Source organism: Dicentrarchus labrax, unplaced genomic scaffold (assembly GCF_905237075.1).
Source record: "Dicentrarchus labrax unplaced genomic scaffold, dlabrax2021, whole genome shotgun sequence".
Lineage (NCBI taxonomy): Eukaryota > Metazoa > Chordata > Actinopteri > Moronidae > Dicentrarchus > Dicentrarchus labrax.
In genome coordinates, this window is record NW_026136720.1 from 19560076 (window position 1) to 19580845 (window position 20770).

Consider the following 20770-nt stretch of genomic DNA (forward strand, 5'->3'; position numbering starts at 1 on the left):
GCATCCGCCCCGCCAGCATCATTTTAGTTGACATGGAAGCTGTTCAATTCACATTGTCACAATGTTAACATTTATCAAAGAAATATGTTGATGTAAGAGTTATTTCTGAACCTATACAGCTGCTCGCTTGCTGCTATTTTTCTGTGGCCATTTTTCATTAATGTAGCCATTTGTAGCTGTAACTCTATAGGGAGATGACATTCTCAATCATGTCAACAAAAAGCTCTGATTGGTCAATTGTTCCCATAACTGAACGAAAAAAGGCAATCAATAGACACAACACTAGATCTATTTGAATAACTGAATATATCTAATATATGGAAGGTGAGTCAGGGGTCTAGAACCAGGATAAAAAGAAAACACCTTTGCAACACTGCAACTTTGAAACTAGTCCAACTGGGACCGTTTTACTAACATACTAACATAGTTCATACCACTGAAGCCTTAAAAGTGAAACATGAGCATTTTTAACTAATTTTCTTTCAGGAGTGTAACATATTTACACAAGCCGTCAGAAACTCCACGAAGAAGAAACACGATAAACAGGTTTGGAGAAACTCAATAGACAAGTAAGGCAACAAACAACCTATAAAATACCCAAAATACAACATCAGAATCAGAATCAGAATTTGTTTATTGCCAAGTAGGTTTTTATGCCTATGAGGAATGTGACCTGGTGCAGTTGGTGCATAAAAATATATACATATACAAATACAAATATACAAATATACAATTATTCAAATACAAATCACACAGAAATCACACAGAAAAATATAACATCCGGTATTATCCACTATTCCAAGTTAGCACTCCACAAGAGCCACCTCAAACTTCAGTTCAAACAGGATAAAATTATGTAGTTCACATTCATAGTTCACATTTTTTACAGTCCTGTAACTGTTTCCTGTTCATTTCTTCCCTTTTTTTTTAATGACTAAATAAAGTTTGCCTTGGATGGAGGGACTTTGCTGCTATTGGATTGTGGTCTTACCCTTTGTGAATTATAACTAGTGATCACCATTTACTTGCAGATATTTCTCCAGGCTGGTTCGATGCTCCTCGAAGTGTCAGTTCAAATTTGTTGTTGATGTGGCTGACAATCAACCCAGCGGCAAAAAAAGGTGTGTTATAAAATACAATTTGAAGGTAGACTGGAATCTGATCTGCATTTCAATGCAGATCAGATTCCAGTCTCTGATAGGATTTTGTGACAGTAAAATAGGGTTTTTTGAATCAGTCTCTGTGCTGAGCTGATGTCAAATGAAGCAAAAATAATAAAGAGAATATGGAAAGACTGTTGAATTAATGCTTAAAAGTGCGCATTGTAAATGTATCATGCAGATCAAGTATATTTGTATATTAAGACAGTGGTGATTTTCTGCTAATCAGCCACCTAACCTCCATTCAAGTCTACAATACATGAGACTGTTCACTCTCTTATCATGGCAAAGGGGTCATAATTGCCCAGTTCCCATAACTTGTATGATTACCCCATGAAAAGAAAAAGTATGCACAAGAGAGCAGACGTTTTTGTTCCTTTTTTATTTCTTAAAAACGATGGCGCATTCAAGTATAAATCTAAGCAATCCCTGCCACACATGCCATGCTGCCATTGGAAGTATAGGAGTGAAGGTTGAATAGAACAGGAGAATGTGGGAACTGGAGGTTTTCTGCCCTGTCAAGGTCGCCATCTGCTCTTTATCCACGCTGGCACCAAGCCCTGGTCCAACCCTTGGCACCTACACACACACACACACACGCGCATATTGCATGCGTAATAAAATTGTTACTTTGCGAAGCACGACTTAAGAAGCAAACAATGCATTTCAACCAAAAAAAAAATGTGATTACGCTGATTTAAAACGTGTAAAATGTGATCTAAATTAGTGGGTTTGAATATCTAGAGTTTCCTACAGCGTTCCTGGCTTTTATTTGAAATGAGTCAGTGAATGGAAGAACAAGAGTAAGTGTTTGTTTGTGGATGTTCTTGTGTGCGTGTTTGTGGGAGGGGAGTGCTTGAGTTTGTATATGTGTGTGAGTATTTGTACGCAAAAACAAAGAATATGTCTTAGCGTTTGAGTGGAAAGACAAGAGGGCCATAAGTATTTTGTGTGTTTGTGTGTACCACAGTGTGAATACAAACCCAAAGTGATTGGCTTTTGTTTTGCAAAGGAGTGGGTGGGGAAGGTGCGTGACAAGCGCATTTCTCTCCTTTTGGGTTACTTGGCTCAGTCTGGGTGTTAGTATGGGTGTGCGTGTGTGTGTGTGCGTGTGTGTGTGTGTGGTGATGATGTTGGTTCCCAAAACAAAACTAGCAGCTGTTTTTACAGGCAGACACACACACAGCCCTCCATTTGTTGTCATCTTAGACCTTCCCTTCCCCCCGCTTTCCTCCTTTAGCGATTTATTTACACTTTCAAATAAACAAAAATAAAAGAAGTTTTAAATATTTACATTCAATAAAATCTCAAAAAGCACAAGACTTCATAGAAACAGTACAGCAGTAATAATACAGCAGATGATGTTTTCTTTTGTATACAATACCATCAAGGGCATTATAGCTTTTAAACAACAACTACCAACCCAAATATTGTGCCTAAAAAGTTTACTGAATGACCACAGCAGCAGTAGACAGCATTGTGACACAAATCTGTAATGCACAAATAAATATGCATGTTGACTATTAGCTTTTTTTTTTATTTTAGGAACCTAAATGTACAGGAACATTTATTCAGAAAGGTTACAATATTTTAGAGCTACCCCTAAATCTCTCTAATGAGGCTAATGTCTCTTTCAGGAGAGCCGAGCTCCCCCGTAGCTCCCCCGTATTTTTAACTGTAATATGAAAGATTATCAAAGAGGAGAAAAGAATGATGGCTCACTAGCTCCATGGTGACAGGCAGAGTTGGCATAGCAACCAATGAAGAATAACTCGCTGAGGTTTACAGCTGGTACCACATCTGTGACCAATCATGTTATTTGGCTAAATCCTCTCGTTGTTTAATGGCGTTTGAAAACATCCCTCATCAGAAACTCACAAACATGTATGTGTAACCTAGAAGGCGTGAGAGGAGATTTAGAGAAGTATGACTTCATCGATTTGAAGAGCTATGAAGACTATGAGGTTTTTCCAGTAACACGTCACTTCAGCCACAACAACTTCTGCAGCTGGTAATGGTAACAGGATGTTACCATTGTCGCATACATAAATAAAAACATACAACAGTGGCGTGTTGAGCACAGGTTGAAAAGCAAAAACCTTTACATATAGAGAACAAGTAAACAAAAAACATTTCTGACATGCTGATATATTTAGCTGTACTCTAAGGATCAGTATGCTGTAAAACTTCAATTAATAGCCCAGGCTTTTATTGGCCTTAATCACTGAACTCAACCTGCTTTTATTTGGAACATTTTGATCATTTTGTACATAAAGCTTGTCCAGCAAAAATAGGATATATCTATCTATCAAATTGTTTATTTAAATCAATATGAATGTTATTTGTATAAAAATGCAGCTTATAACTAGCTCAAGCAGGCTATAAGAAGTTTTATACATCCGAAGAACTATAAAATCCAGACTAGGTGTCTAATTGACCACACCAGACTGTTAAAGGAGATCTGCATCTAATTGGGACCCTGCTATTAACTGAAGTTTTATGGTAGTCACATTACAGTTTCGACATATTGTTACTGTTCTGTCCCGCTACCTACACATGTCTCAACACTGGTGAAGTTCTGGTCGTATTGTTTCACACAAAGTCATAATGTATCTAACTTCTAAAACACTGTTTACATGTGAAAAAGATCCACGACAGCATGTCCAGGTCCACAATGAAAAACCAATACAAAAAGTAAACAGCAGAATCCCTTTTTCATCGTCCTCTTTTCAGCTGGTAAACGAAAAAGAATCTAGTAAGGAGTGGGACAGACACAACTGAGTCTCAGCTGGTCTCTTTCTGTCCCCCTCCTGCCCTCTGTTACTGGTGCACTCACAATTTAGTTTCATTACATTCTTATTTACATATTTTCCTGTGTCTGATGTCTAGATGGTGGCAGCTTTAATGAAATATGTTACCACAGAAAAAGTTGACAAAAAGTTGTCTTCGTAATTCGTGATTGGGTGCGTGAAACTTTGTTTTGATCACTGTGAGTAGTCTGGTTAAGACGGATAATCTGATAATGTGGTTAAGTGTTTAAGCCCTTAGTTACCAGTTTACATTCAGTACGTAATCAGATTCCCTCCACAGCCACAATGTGTCTGACATCATTATCAGTTTCATTGTCCTTTGTGAACTGTTTCATGCAGAGATGTAGGCGACCATGTAGAACAAATTAGGAAGGCCTTATTTACAGTGCAGTGATCATTCTTCTACATCCAAAATCCTGCTGTTGAAACCGAGTTGTGCTTATTATTTAACAGGCCTTTTATTTTCATGTAGATTTCTGTGAGTGGAAAATCAGATGACTGCAGTGAACCAATCATATACACACACACTGAAGACCATCAAACAACTAGCAAACAAGTCAGAGTCGTCTACAGACACTGACTGACCAGCACATCACTGTTGTTGTTGTTAGTCATAGTTTGTGTGTGAGAGTGTGTATGTGCCTGTGTTTATGTGTATATGGATGTGTGTGTGTGGTTGTGGCTTAGGAGTCAATCCCTCCAAACAGGACTGTCATTAACCCTTGTAGCTCTTGAAGGACCACCCAGGTGTGTGTGTGTGGCCTGCAGACTGGCATTGTATTGTGTGTTATCTATCTACTCCAGCCTGTGAATTTATATTGCTAAGACAACAATCCCCCATAGGAGTGAAAGAGAGGAGTGTATTACATCACCATGGTAACACACAGCACTCAAAATGGAGGGAGAAAATTGGCACACAAAAAAAAGCTTAATCAGAATAACCTGAAATTTATAAGATGATATGAAACTGGGATATTGCAGGGGTAATTACCCCAGGCCTTTTGTTTGACTTAAAGAGGTCATGTCTGTGCCCTAATGTGACACTTCCTTGTTTCATTTTCTCCTAATGACCCACCAGAAGGACACTTGAGGGGCCCACATGCCCTCAGATTGGCCCAACGACCCCTTTGGTTGGCTCAAATGCCCTCTGGTTGGTCAGTGTGCCCTCCAACTGGCCCAAGTGCTCCTCCGGTCAACCTAAATGGCCTTCTGGTCTGCGGTGAGAAGACATCCCTGTTTGTCCCTGTGATTGTTCTGGTTTCAAGCTGGGTGTCCTGAGTCCCGCCAAATATCTGTAAAACACCAAACTGTCCCAGTTTTTACCACAATTAAAGTATTAATCATGAGTCCAACCATTTATCTTACACATTAAAAAGTAACAGTCAAACAAAATATAACACACAATCTCTAAACAAAATACTGCGAGGCAAATTATTCAATTATCAGGCAACATGAGGAGTAAGTGAAAGGAAATTTTGTTTTTTTCCCCCTCTTTTAGTAAGATGGTGAATATTACAATAAAATGTACACTTTAAGTATCAAAATGTTTCTCTTTAAACATTTAATATAAACTACTGAACTACTAAAATACTAGAAATACTAGCTTTACATGGAAGCTATCTTACAGAGGCAAGTAAATCGCAGCTAATTGGATGAAACCGGCACTTGTGGATCTGTTGTTTCCCTTTCAGCTGGCAACTGCTCAACCTCAATAACTGTTGTGACTTGCAACTCTTATGAAGCTCAACGTTATTACACAGAGCATCTACTTCAAGTTCAATATGGAGGCTCGGAGGTGCTCGTTCTCTGTGTCACGTTCACTTCTTCCTGCTCGCAAAATGCATCCCAAAACTTCCTGTCAATCATAGCAAGGGGCGGAACAACCGTAGTTTTTAATAACAGAAGAAGTATTAAGTTAAAAGGCAATAGTTTGATTGTTTATTTGTATTTTAACCCATCTGGTCCAGCTGGGTTACATAATATTTTAAGCTGAGTTCGTTTTAGTTAGACATTCTTGAAGACCTCATTCCATTCCTCATTTGCTATATCACATCTGAAATCCATGGTATCTGCCTCAAATATCTTAAATCTTTGGGTTGGGTTATGCTTGAACAGAAATAATACACTAGTATGCAGTATTACACTGCAATGTTTCAATATTTGAGTTGTTTTTCCTGTTCACACAACCAAAGCAAACCACTGTTTAGAGACTTATTTACTTTAAAAAGAACCTTCAAGTAGATCTACAGTAGTTGTGAGGAAAATGAGAGTATGTCCTGTTCACTTTTCTGAGCCTCACCTTGATTTTGTGCTTTAACATGACAGTCTAGCAGTAACCAGAGCACTAAGAGTCTCCTGCAGCTGCTGAAACACACAAAGAGTCCCTTCTTTGTAACTTTATATTCAACACACTGGTCCTCTGCATGGGATATGTTCAAAGACGGAAGGAGAAAGAGCATTACATGGGAGTTTCAAAGGGCAAGCTCGGCTGCAAGACCTGAAACGCACTCACACACACACACACACACCCTTCACACACCTGTGCAAACTCTCCGTCTGACTTCCTCTCTTCAAGTCACACACACACAAACGCACACATATTTCCTGTGGGCTCTTACACTGCCCAGTCTGTTCTCCAGGGCGTTGGCTGCTGGGCACTTGGTCAATGTGTACCCAAGTGTAATGCTTCAGTGCTCTGGGACTGGCATGCAGACAGCACACACACACACACACACACACACACACACACACACACACACACACACACACACGCACACACACACACATACATACATACAAATATTACATGGTACATGTTTACACTCACTGTCTGATCATAGCTAGTTTGATACCATTTGTGTATAGGAGACAGGATTGGCTTATCATGGCTCGTACTGCAGCCAGCTTCATTTTGTGTTAGTTTAGGAGACTTTTTGCCTTCAGTCTGGTCTTCAGCAAGTTAATTTGAGATGAATTGAGGTGAATGACAAGCTCAGTCAAGACACTGACACTTTCAGGCCATAAAAACATCATTGTTGCCTGGTCTGTATATGTTTGCGACCAATGTCCTAAAGTTGTTTAAATTATTAAAATGAGCTGAGTCCTAGACTGCTCACCTGGAATGGAAAACAAAATACCCTCAAAACTGATATTTTGCACTTGAACCCTTGAGTCAATATTTCATGTTAGATCCAATGTGCTGGAGTTCTGAGCCAGAACAACGACAAACACACAATTATCCAATAAAGTCCTGCCGTATCTACACAGTTTGGAAGCTGGGAGGGAAAGAAAAGAGCTGGATTACACACACAAACCCGTAGGCAAACCTTACGGTGCGGATGAGATCTCACTCAGCATTGACCCAATGTCAGTCCACACCATAGAGGTGAAACTGCACACCAGTTGTAAACGCACTACACACAATTCATCTCTCACCACCTCTCCATAGAAGGCTTAATTGCTTCAGTAGCACTGGGCAATAGGAAGATGCTGATAATTGTATGGCTGAGGTACTATTACTATGTACCAACAAATTAGTGTAATATAATTTGCATATGATGTTTGGAAGACATGATGCATTATAACAACAATTTTAAAAAGCAACACATGCGCTTTTATAAAGAGTTTAACAGTTAGAAATAAAAGAAAATAAAGAAAGTACTGAAAAAAGTGTTTAACTATTTTAAAATCATCAAATATCTAACCAATATAAAACAAAAAATCTGCCTCAAATTCACTCATCATACTGCCTGACTCATGCTGACTGTATGCATTCTTTCACTATAGAAATACCCCAATTTCCACTCTAAATGTAGTTTGAATCTTTTATTGGTTTAATTAAGAGTATATGACATTAAAACCATTATAAACATTACGGAATGCAAAATGATGAGTTAGGCATTGTTTTAAAAAAAACAATACCCAAATGAAGACAGTGAGATCAGGTTGAAAACTCCAGAAAAAACTAAGTGGGTCTTTGCCACTATATATTTCTATAACTATATTTCTGTGTTGAAGAATTAACTTTCATGCTCAGTTAATTGTCACTGTATGAAAAGAGTTTGAACGTGTGTCAAAGCCTCTGCAGTGATTGTATCTGTTTCAGAATCACTGTAAAGAGAGAAACAGACACAAAAGGGGGAAAACATGTAAGATGAATGAAAATACAACAGTACATACAATCCTCCACATCCATCTCACAGTATTTACCTACCCGCCGGCCTTTTACTTCCTACTGACCAAGACAATCTCTCCCTCTGACCTGGACTCTGACCTTTCCCCTGGGTATCACCTGCCATAAACGCCTAGCGTTTGAACAAGGCATTCTTAGTCGGGGTGAGGCTACAATCTGTATCAGGAGGCAACAGTGGCCCTCGAGGAAGGCTGGAGCCGACCCCCTCTCTGCTTTATGGCGCTCATTTAGGACTGCAGGCAACCAGAGTAATGTGTGTGATGATTGTGTGTGTTTGTGTGTGTGTGTGTGTGTGTGTGTGTGTGTGTGTGTGTGTGTGTGTGTGTGTGTGTGTGTGTGTGTGTGTGTGCATGTGCGAGACAATTGTGTGCTTGTGCATGTGTGTAAGAGCTGATTTAGGGCCGAAGGCAATTAGTGTAGACCAGTGCTGGAATCCAGCTGGCTCCATGGGTTAGCTAACCATCAACTAGTAATGAGTCCTTGAGACAGACAGACAGACAGATTGACAGACAGATAGACAATAATAACTACAGACAAATAAAAAAGGGAACAGATGTGGATAGAGCACAGGAAATACATGAAAGATGGATTACTGATGTGTTTGAAAAAATGTATTGGCGAAATAAAGCTACTATAGACAATTTTGCCACACTCTGAGAATCCAAAGCAAATCCTGGTGTTCGGTCTGGATCTTCTTCTGTCCTCTTAAAGTGAGGAAATCAAAACACAGACTGTATTTGAAACAGCAATCTGTCCTGAGATAGCTGAACACCTTCTTAATTTTTTGCCTCTTACATTTTTCTGGTTTACACAAATCCAGTCAATGACTGAGTTGATAAATATACAATTTGCAACACCCTTCTGCATATTTTCAGGGTATTTAAGTGCTAATTTGTCAACATTTTGCCTCTCAAAGCTCACAGAGTGCAAAGAGAGTTTAAATGAATGCTATCACACCTCATAGGGCATGAGGTATGATGAACGAAAAGGGTGTTTGCATGTGTCTACAAGCTGTGGCAGAGGTAGACAGAGGATATCAACTCCATAATTATTACCCTTTTTATTTTACCAATACATACTTTTCCACTACAGTAAAGGTATATAAAGTACAAGAGTGCAATGATACATGATATGCGGGTCTAAGCCAATAATGTTAGGTAGGGGATGAAACAAAAAGAACACTGTGTAATATCCAGAGTTGTCCTAACACAACGCTTTCTTCTGTAAAGATTCTCTATAAATACTGGACTTCCACTGTAATGTTTCTCAAAGTTCATGAGTTAAAGAACTTTTTATTTCTTAAGATTTTATACTGAAGGTTTTGGTAGGCAATAATTAGTGCTAAAAGGTGAGATGCCCCCACGTGCTTACACACAACATAGCCTCTCTCTTTGATAGGAAGGAAGAGTTGCTGTAAATTTGTTACACACTCAGCAGGGGACATCTGTTGGAGCGTGGGGTGGAGAGTGGTGGTAGAAGGGGGTCACACTACAGGAAAACAGCCTGCAGGAAACAGGACGTCATGATTTTGTTGTCAATAGGAAGGTTGTTTGTATGTTTGTACATTATGTGTGTGTGTGTGTGTGTGTGTGTGTGTGTGTGTGTGAAAAAAGTCACAACATCATTCTGTACATGAGGTGCAACAGTCTGTATACATATTTTATGTGTAATAATAAAGTGGAGTTCTTTTTGATGCCTACAATTCCTCTGACACTTTCAGTCTATTGATGCCTATTAGCGTGACCAATTTTGTCATATTTACAAAACAAGTTGTCAACATTCAGTAGCATAGACGCGCTGATCCAGGCAGTAAATAGATGGGTTTCATCCACCAGTTTCTATGAGCAAACATCAATTTCAGTCCAATTCAGTAAATCAGTGTAGTGTGACAGCAGAGTCAGAGCTCCTGTCAAGCACTGAATGATTTGATGACTACTACATGATTCTTACGTAAAAAATTCAAGCAGACCTCAAACAGTGAATGAATAAAAGAGAAGTTGCTATGAGATGTAAGAAAATATAGAAAATATTAACCTATAGTGCAACATTATATATTTTGTTGAGAGACAGTTCAGATTTGTTTTGTTAACCCTTGCTGGCTCATCTTTCCTGTAGGAGACCTTATGTATCAGGTTTTGGTATCCATTTAGTACCAGATGGTAAGCACAAAGTTGGGAAGATGCCTTTAAACAGGTAACCTTATATAGCAAATCCACACAGAGCTGTGGATAATGTTTCAAAATATCTGTTGAACCTTGAAATATCACCACTTATCTGTTTAAAATGGGCAGGCATTATTTTCTTAGTACAGTGGATTTCTCTTCTTCAGCAACACAACCTGATTCCTGCCAGGTGCTTTGGGTTTGAAAAGTCTGACAGGCCAATTGTTCTAGTTTAATGACTGTGAGATGAAAGCTTGTATTATTGTCTGGAACCAACATTATGTTGAGATAAGTTCATGTTCACCTGCACAAGCCATTGCTTCTGTGTAATCCTAGGACATCTCAAATGTATCTTTCCTTTAATGCTGTTCTTCTAAAAGTTACATTAATTACCTGTTGAGACGACTTGTAACCTGTTATGCCTCAAATCTTATTTGTTGCTTTGTTCCTGAATGTGTGTCTGTGGTGAAAACCACAGACACACATTTTCACTCTTAAAAACCAAATCACTTGGCCCACCATCAACCGGCTATAGTGAATCTCTCATTTATGCATTTAGCTTGCTTCTTTATCTTATTTCATTCTCTACAGTAAACCCATTAATTCAGCAATGATGTCTTTCTGTTGACCACGCTGCTCTGACTTCACACAGCTGATTTCCACTGGACATTTTGCACTGTATTAATAAAGAAAATAAGACTGCATGCAAACAAAGACACACATTTTGTTCAACAAAGTGATTTCCACAAATCTGCATGCTTTCTGCCATATTTGCACCGCAAACAAGATTCAAAATAGAAATCAAATTCCTGCCTTAGATATGCATCAACAACACAACACTTCTGTAAACTACAGACCTTAGTTTCAGCTTGAATTGAAAACTGTAACAAATTAAACATCTGCAACATCTTTTTAATTTTTTTATGTTCATTCTAACACATTTCAGATGGTGGAAAAATAAAGAGCAAAACTGATTTATAACAACTCCTGTTTGGGGTTAGAGCAAACTTCACTGTTAGCTCAAGTGTACAGTGAAAAGTTTGGCCATTTCACATCTGCACAGACAATAGTGCCTGCAATGCTTTTTTTTCTGTCTCACAATCCTCCCATCCCCCCACTGACTTCCTTCTTTCTTTGTGTGTGTGTGTGTGTGTGTGTGTGTGTGTGTGTGTGTGTGTGTGTGTGTGTGTGTGTGTGTGTGTGTGTGTGTGTGTGTGTGTGTGTGTGTGTGTCAACAAGTGTGTATATTCTCCCTACACAGCACAAAGCTGCCACTGGTTGGCCAGATTAGTTGGAGGGAAAAAAAGGAGCGAAGTAGCAGGGAGAGTGAAGCAGGGAGATAGTGCTGACTCGGCACTCGGCCCATTGTTCTTGTCATCTCGTAACCCTACACCTCCCGGCCTCCAGCCCGACAGCCCATTGGCTAGCCACAAGTGCTGGAGCCAGGGGGACTGCGGTGTTAAACAGCACCAAAAAATCTTATCTCTTCCTCCATTAGTCCCACAATGAGAGAATTCAGCAGCCAAAATCACAAAGGACACAGAGCCATTCAGGTTGCGATATCTCTGCTGCATCTTGACGAGTTAAAGAGAGTTATTTTGGTGATAATCAGGACATTTTATGTCAGGAGTTCTGAATGATTGTTGGGGTGTTTTGACAGAAAATACACACTTTGTAAGGGCTTTCTGAAAGTGTAGCTGGGTCAGTCAGGTCTGTTTGTTGTTAGAAACAACAAAGTTTTGTAGTTCACACCGGTGCGTCTCAACCTTTTTGTTTGTGGCCGCTAAAGCAAACCAATGTCAATGCCAGTTTTACCAAAAAGGTTTTTTTTGCTTTTTTAGTGACCCTAAAACGGAAAAAAAAATATCAACTAATTCACAAGAAAAAGGCAAACATTAGAGGAGAGACTAAATGAACATTATTTTGTTTTCACTTTTTGTCTGTTTTATTACCTTGTTGATCATGTTGTGAACCATCATGTTTATTATGAGTTGGTCATTTCCAGATGCTGGTTTGGACACATTTCACATTATTCCATGTTCAGATGTAATATTCTCACCACAGTGGCAGGCACTTTGAGTTAATTGAAATTAATTTGAGGGGATTTTGAGAACCAATATTTAAATGAAGAAAGGCAACATACTGTTTTTTCAATAAATCTATGTTACTTAAAATGTCTCTTTCCCAAGGAATAAAGTATTAAAGGTATAAAACAGCAGCATTGGACATCTTTTTGCAGTGCTGTTTCTGAAAACCTTTTCATATGATTTCTTACCATCCCTTTCGGTTCTGGTACAGAGCCTTGGCAGACTTTTAAAACTGTAAACATAGCACATATTGTCACATACCACAGGAAAAATGATATGGGGGAAATGCTCGCCTTGGGGAGACAGATTACCAGGTAACAAATCAAAGCTCGACAGGGGAGGAAAGTGAGAGTTGTGGCAGCGCCAGTAATGGGATCCTCAGTTAACTAGGCCATTTAGATCCTCAAGGTGATAAATTGTCTTCATTTGCTACAGAGGGCTGAGTTTAGTGAGTTGAAACCTGTAAGAAAGAAGCTAAAAAAATTGGTGTAACATATTTTATGTCCCCTTGCATCATCTTCCTGTCTGTGTTGTTTTGTATCATTATTATGTTGCTGCACCGAAGGTTATGTGTATTAAATGACAGTGCTGACATCAGGCACAGTAAAAATAAAACACTAAAAACACATTATGTTCCGCCTTTGTTGATTATATGTTTATGTGCTTAAACAGGTCCAAAACATAGAAGGAAAAACACACCAAACAATAGTTTGTGGAGATTATTACAGATTTTGATCATTTCTAATGTTTCACTCCAAGTGTCAAGAGTTTAAAATATTTTACCTTTTTGGAAAAAAGTTTTATATGTTCCCTTTAGCAAGGCATTTGTTTACAGTGTTGTGCTTCTGCCAATATAGGCCTACTACACAAGAGGAAGCTGCAGGTGTACATGTCAGGGAACCCAGAACACCCCTAATCACACATAAAACAATAGTGGAGGAAATATTCAGACCTAGTAATATATATCAGTGTAAGAATACTTCCTTACAACTGCATTCAGTATTTTGTCAGTACTAGAGTACTAATAAAGTTACCAGGGGCGGATCTAGAGAAGAATTCATGGGAAGGCCACCCTATGCCACCCCTCTAGCGCTGCCCCTAAAGGTCGCAGTCTGTATTTTATATTACATTCATTTGGCACATGTTTTTGTTTATAGCGACTTACAATAAGTGCATTCAGCCTCCAGCTAGATGTCATCAAAAATTATAAGATAATATTAAGAATATTGTAGTGAGGTGCTGGAAGAAAAGTTCGGCTTTTCAAAGATTTCACCTGCGTTGATTTTGAAGAAGGCCGGAGGGCCAAAATGTCATTATTGAATGATAAGGAAATTGACACAGAGTGTGCAACATCAAAAATTACTGGGACTTAATTAGCCTACTGCACTTGTATCTAAATGCCGTCATTTTTACATTTCACCTTTGAAGTGTTTTCTTTGTAACGACAGCATTCAATTCCCTTACAAGTTAATAAAATAAAAATGTCGGCTTCATAGATCCACAGAACAAAATCAGTCAAAAACATCAAACAGCTCGAGGGCCACACTTAGGTGAGTAACATAACTCTGCACAGGACAACCTGAGATCTGACGTTCAGATTAGACACGATACTTCATTCTCGGAGGGCAGTAACAGGCCTGTGACTGCCTGTGGGGGCACAGTAGCTACGTAAGTGTCGTCTTGGTTTCAAAGCTATGGTCGATTGTATTTCTGCATGACAAAATGTATTTTACCTAAGTTGGTTTTAGCTGTTTGAACATGTTCTTAAGAAACACATTTTCAAAAGTGAAGACCCTTTCTAGAGCCAGTGTTTGGTTTGTCCTTTCTGGGCTACTGTAGAAACATGGCAGTTCAACATGGCAGACTCCGTAGAAGAGGACCCGCTCCCTCTGTGGAGAAAAACCACAACATTTTTCACATTTTCAGGGGATTATACACTTATTAATGAAAACATATCTTTGAATATTATATTCCATTTCTACCCATAGATCCTCCTCAGTGTTACAAACTCGAACTTTACAATTTGTGTGAGAACCGCAAAAATATGGCAGAGGGAACGTGAGAACAGGAATATTTAAAGATGTAGAAATGTACGCCTACAGGGACTGCTCAGCCTACACGCATGTTCACACGGATATATCCACCCTCACTGGCGTTCTTTACGTTCTCAACAGTGAACACATCACATACATAATCACAACAGTCCGTTTCCAAGCTCGCATAGCTGAGGCATTGTTTGCCTGTGACGCCGGACAATTAGCTGCTTTTCCCATGTGAGACAATTGATTCCCCTAAGCCTACGTTTATTAGATTCCGCCCTGGTTGTATGAATATGGAGGAGGGCTGGCGCTGGGGGCACAATGCCTTGCTCCTGTCCGATCCTGCACATTAAGCTTGGTCATAGATTGAAAATTCTGCCCACGGCCACTACACGAGACAACAAGACTCTTTCAGATGGCGGGGCAGCCCAGACTCTGCCTTGGCAGCGTAATTTTGTGTATTTGTGTGTACACCTCTGTAGGGAGTGCTAGACAGAGGGTTAAGTGTCATTTATTCATGATCAGAATTACTTTCCAAATGTAATAAATGGTCTGAATCTGGAAACAGATGGGACAGTTACTCATTTGATTAGTTTTCCTCAGACTGAGCTCAAGATCCATGGTGACAGAGTTGCTGTTTGTGTTTTGGCTCTCCTTTTGTGTGAAGTTCAGTCACAAAGGATGAATCATCAGTGACCAAACTTAGCTTACTTTGAAGATATTTACCCATTGAAAACTCAGCTGAGCTCATATATTTATGAAAATAACTATAAACACACAACAGTGAGACAATGTCTGATCTGGTGCAATCAAATAAAGGCTCTACATGTCGGGTTCCCGTCAACCTTCTCCAGCAAGCGGATTTCTCAAATGTAATATAAATGAGAAACTTATGGAGGAGTGATTAGATAAACCTGGTATACCCAGCTGGATTTCTCCAGAGTAAAACTGATTTGCCATGTTATGTATGCATAACTGGCTTTCTAATCAGCTTTCTAATGTTGTCACAAACTAGCACGGGGACTGTGACGAGCAGGGAATCCACGCAAAAGATTAACTTAAAACAAGAGTAATTTATTAAACTAGCATTAATGCAAATCCTAAGGCAAGACAGGACAACTCCAAAGTGGGATGGGCGTCACAATGTATTGTACATGGCTTTGACAAGATTTCAGGAGAATCCATTTGAGGTTTCAATGCAATTTTCTATCCAAAATAATAATTGCATCCAAAACAGTAACTAACATAAAGTTGCCTTTCTATGAGTCACATTGCGGAAAATGTAACTGTTTCTAAAATGATGACACATTAAAGGCGGTGCTGCAAAATATGGTTGGAGATAGCTCCGCTCATTCGTCTTCCCTCCCCTCATTCTTTGCTTCCTTTCCCCTCCTCTTTTTCCTCCCTTCACCTCTTGGATTGTGTTGAACGATCAGCTGTCTGGCCCCCTTTTTTCATCCCCATGTTCCTTCAAAGAGTCAAAGCGGGGCCTCTCTGAGGTATTAAATATCTTTATTAAACTGCTGTTTTGGGGGCTCCCCCTTCAGCCCCCCTGCCTTTTCCCTTTCTCCTCCTTAAACCCCAACTATCCCCACAAACTTGGCCCCTGTCGGCTTCTCTTCAAAGGCTCCTGCCATGCGGCTTCTGCCGGCTACCTGCTGCGCTGCAAGATCATGCACAATAGCCTACGCTGGTCCCCGCTGCGTTAAACCAGGCAAGCTCCACCACACTCGGCTGGGCCACATCTGACGGGGGGACTTTGCCCAGTCCACAGGATGAGGGAGTTGAGTGAGACAGAGGGGGAGGAGGAGGAGGGGGTTGAGGATAGCTGGGAGAGAGGGGAGTGGATTTCGTAGGCCAGCTGTGTCATGGTTTAGTGACTGCTATCAAAAGACGAGCTCTGGAGTAACCAAGTTGTCCCCCACGTACAAACACAAGCATCTTTTGATAGTTCCACTCATGCACATAGTGTCACTCTGTGTGTGAAGGTGTTCCAGTCTCACGCACACACACACACACACACACACACTCTTTAACAGATGGTTGCTACAAATTTGCACCCTCACATGCCGCACACCCCTCTCTCTGAGGGTGACTACACTCTGGGACGTTCCTGACTTGCATTATGCTAAATCTTCAAACTGTGACTTTCAGTATGTCATCTATCATCACAGTGACATCACAGGAAATCACATGGTTAGCTGCTAAGAAATATCACAATACACATAGCATAGTAGCACTGGAACGGGACATAGAAGATGAGCAAAAACAGCAGGCAGATTAAGTATTAGGCATGTGGGCTCCTATACTGTGAAACAACCTGTTAAAGAAGTTATATCAGTCTGAATTGTGGTGTAACACAAGGATGTCTGTACTTTGGATATTGAGAAATGTTGATCAGGTTTGTCAAGTTGCACCAGTCATGACATCTTTAGCTGCCTACAAATCTCATGTGAAGTTCAACAGTTCACATCAAATAGTAGTGTAAATGCAAGTGTTACCAGTGATTTAACGCTCTGTGCCATTCAGTGTAGCAGAGCCTTTCCAGTGAGCCAACATGCACAACAGCAGCAGCCTGACTTTGTTTGACCGTAAATGACACGGAACCTTAATTAGTATTTCTAACACCTGTGTTTACCCTACCGTTTCATGTCAAAATGGCGGCTTTGAAAAAGGTCTATTAGATTAATCACTTGCTCTTGTCTTAAAGATCCCACACAAACACTGTGGTGTTTTCAGTTATTCTGTTGATTAGCCCTCTGCTCAGGTTCACACTGGGCATCCTGTACTAATAAGAATGACAAAGATGTAGCCTACATTGCCAGGTGCAGCAAAACTAACAAGAGTCAAAGATATCAGTGAAATCAGTGCACTGCCACTCCTGAGAGGAGGTCTACACTGTAATCAGTCTGTAAACACCGGAGTGGGTTAATCATGTGTGAGCAGAGGCATTATAAAGCTGCTCTTTGAGAATCAAGTCTTGTCAAGACACTGATAAATGATCTGCATGAACAGTTCAGACAGCAATCTTTTTCCAGACTTTGCTTTCTGCCAGGTCGTGTTCTATAAACACAGCTGAACATGCCTCGCTTTTAATTTCATACACAATATTGTAGCTACAGGAATGAACAGGGTTTAAAATGGGCTGTGACATGAGTAAATGAAGCCATTAAATAATGAAAAATATCCATCAATAAAATAAAGTATAGATGTGTCACAAGCAGATTGTTTCTCCAGTGCTAGTGCAGGATAACAGAGATAACACGTTCCATCATTATATAAAGTATTAAAAAATTGATCTAGCTGTACTAAAGGACCAAGCCCGTTGCAAGCCTGATGTGATTTTTTTTTCTAAAATCATATGTAACTATATTACATTTATAATATGTGATTTCCTAAAAATTATTGTTATTATTAATTTTTTTATTACATTGACCGAATGCCTTTTTTGTCTAATGTATTTTATGTAAATGTATTATGGCCCACCAAACTTACAATGCTTAACTACAATTTGTTATTTTGCACTGTTCTGATGTTATACATCACAAATATGCAGTCACACTTAGCAAGGGAAACAAGTAACATGCTACACAAACCTTTCCACATAAAAAGTGCCATGGAAAAGTTTTAAATATTACATCTTTTTTGTCTTACATTTTGAATACTCCCAGTCTAGACCACATTCATCAAAATGTACAAACCATTTAGATGTAGAGCTCCTAAAATTAAAATAAATGTCAGTACCTATACTGGCATCTCAGTCATCTTCCCCAAACTTTTTCTCCCTGTTGACCGAGTGCTTCCAGTGTGAAGTGGCTGCTTGATAAACTACACTTTCAATGTATCCTCCCCCACACTGCCAGTTGCAGTGCGCTCTTTGTCCACCACAATGTGAGCTGAGGAAACAAAGGTGCCATTTTGGACCCTGAGGTTTTTTGGGTGCCTTGTGTCACTCAAAACCCATCGTTGACGTGTGCAAGGCTCAGAGGACAATGGCACTTTGTGTGAGGAGAGAGCCGGGACACACCCTCCTCCTCCTATATCTCTACCTCTTATCTGTCTCTCTGTCTCGGTGTCAGGTTGCTTTACACTTCTCTCTTATCCAGTGTATTTTTTTATCCAGTTTTATTCTTGCTTTAAAGTTCTTTTTTTTAAATTTTGACTTTTTATTTCACTCTTTGTTATCATGTTTTCAGTAACACCACAGCACTACATCAAAAAAACTAGTCGAGCTAATGGCTAACATGTTAGCAGGCAGGGAACTGGCTAACACACATCAACACCAGTAATAAAAGCTCTCTGAGAAACTTTCTATTTTCACTGTACTTTTTCTGGCATTTTGTTCTCAGGTTTGTACATTTCAGTCAATGAAGACTTACTGAGGGGGAAAAAGGTCTCTGAGTTTGCTAACTCATTAGCATGGTCGCTAACAGAACAATATATTCACACAGTTTATTACACTATTTGTACCATTGTTTTAAAAACCTATATAGTACTTTAAAAAATACACTTTTAGTGTAAATTATTCTTTCTTGACATTTCCAGTACTTGCTTTTAATTTTATTTTTATCTTACAACGTTTATTGTTATACAGTAAAATACCAAGGCAAATTCCTTATATGTGAAAACGTACTGCAATATATCTGATTCGGAAGTTTTTGCAACTGGCTGGTGCAACACAGCTAATAGCTTCCTCTATTTTGAATTCTTTAGCTCAGCTTTCCCTCAGAGCTCTGGACATTTTGCTATTATTCAATGGTGTACATTTGTGTGTCAGTTCAGTTGAACTAGTAACAAAGTGGCATTTGTTACAACAGGCACAGTGAGGTGACATTTCAATCAATTGTCCATATTCACAAAATCACTTTTTTTTTTTTAATGAAAAAAGGATGTTATAGATTACTGCTGGAAATACAACAAATAATTAAAGCTGGTTCTGGACATTAATTATTGATTAGACTCAGTAACAAAATGTTTCTTGACAGTTGAGTCGAAAATGATCCATTCTGTGTTTCTGGCTTCAACTTCTTTGTTTCCCTAGAGTCCTGTAACTGGACCAGTAGGTCAGAACGAATAAAGTTGGGGTTTGTAAGACCACAGGCAGACTGACTGTGTAGGCATCACAATCACCTGCCCTCTGACCCTGATGACATCATACGACTGGCTCTCGTGCGTCTTTCATGAACCGAGGAGGTCAAGATTATTCAGTGGACTTTCAAACAAGCAAAGAGTGTGTCAAGGAGCGAGAGGCTTGGACAATTATGTATGTTTGCTCTGAGAGGCACTGCTCTCTATGTGTATGTGTGGTCAGAGTCACTGACATTGTATGAGTCAACGTGTGTGTGTGTCTGTGTGTGAAAGACATAAAAACTGTCCTGACCAACCCATCACTAAAACGTCTAAAAACCTTTCATGAGCTCAGATAAGCAGCCCTGTTTTCCAGCTAATCCAAGATTTTTTTTTAATGTTTTTTCAATCATTCAATTTCAATCAAGAGAATTGAACTGAACCCATTAAGTAACAATTAATCCTTTGTCAGACACATTCAAATTCATTCATTCAAAATCATTTTGGAGAGATGGTTGGGTATCAATTATAATCTGAAAATTAAAGCTGTCAGACAAATGTAGTGTAGTAAGTATAAAGTATAAAATGGAAATACTCAAGTACAAGTACCTCACATTTGTACCTACGTTGGCCTACATACAGTACATTTCACCACTGCTCTGCTTCTCTCTTCTCTCCTCTCATCACTCCATCTGCTGTCCTTGCCCGCTATCCTTTTTTTTCACCTGAATCCTTTTGATTTTACAGTTTAATACCAAACAAACAATTAAAAAAAAGAGTTTTGGGTGTAGTAGAGACAAATTTACTATCAAGCTGCTAACCTCAAGCAGAGATGAGGAGTGGGCTGCAGAGGTCTGGTTCAACTCCACACCACAGACAGTCATTCCAGACTTGTAGTCTTCAGTGAGGCAAATCATCCACTTTTTTCTCAATGGTGCCACAAAAGGCTTTATGCAACTTTTTTCACATGAGCAGTAGTGCTTGATGAGTTCCCTGTTTAATATTTTTACACTTTAAACCAAAGGCCATGATCATAATAGCACAATTCATTATAAAATGCAACACAAAGTGCCCTATAAAACATTTACAATAAAGCAAGAAAACAAAGATGAATACAATTAAATAGGATAGCGTTTAATTAAAAAGACAAGACAAGGTTTCTGTTTGTAGTTTGACATGACATGTTCTGACACAAAAATCTGATAGTCGATATGACTTCAAGATGATCGGAAACTGTCACGCAAACAACCCCT

The 20770-nt window shown here is 39.3% G+C and overlaps 1 long non-coding RNA gene across 1 annotated transcript; it reads right to left on the reverse strand.

Moving 5' to 3' along the window:
- Positions 1-1532: 1532 nt before the first annotated feature.
- Positions 1533-18263, reverse strand: LOC127352801 (uncharacterized). Its single transcript, XR_007881189.1, has 3 exons — positions 18195-18263; positions 5046-5262; positions 1533-1739 (listed from the first exon to the last, which is right to left on the reverse strand). It is a non-coding gene; the product is annotated as an uncharacterized LOC127352801 (long non-coding RNA).
- Positions 18264-20770: the final 2507 nt, after the last annotated feature.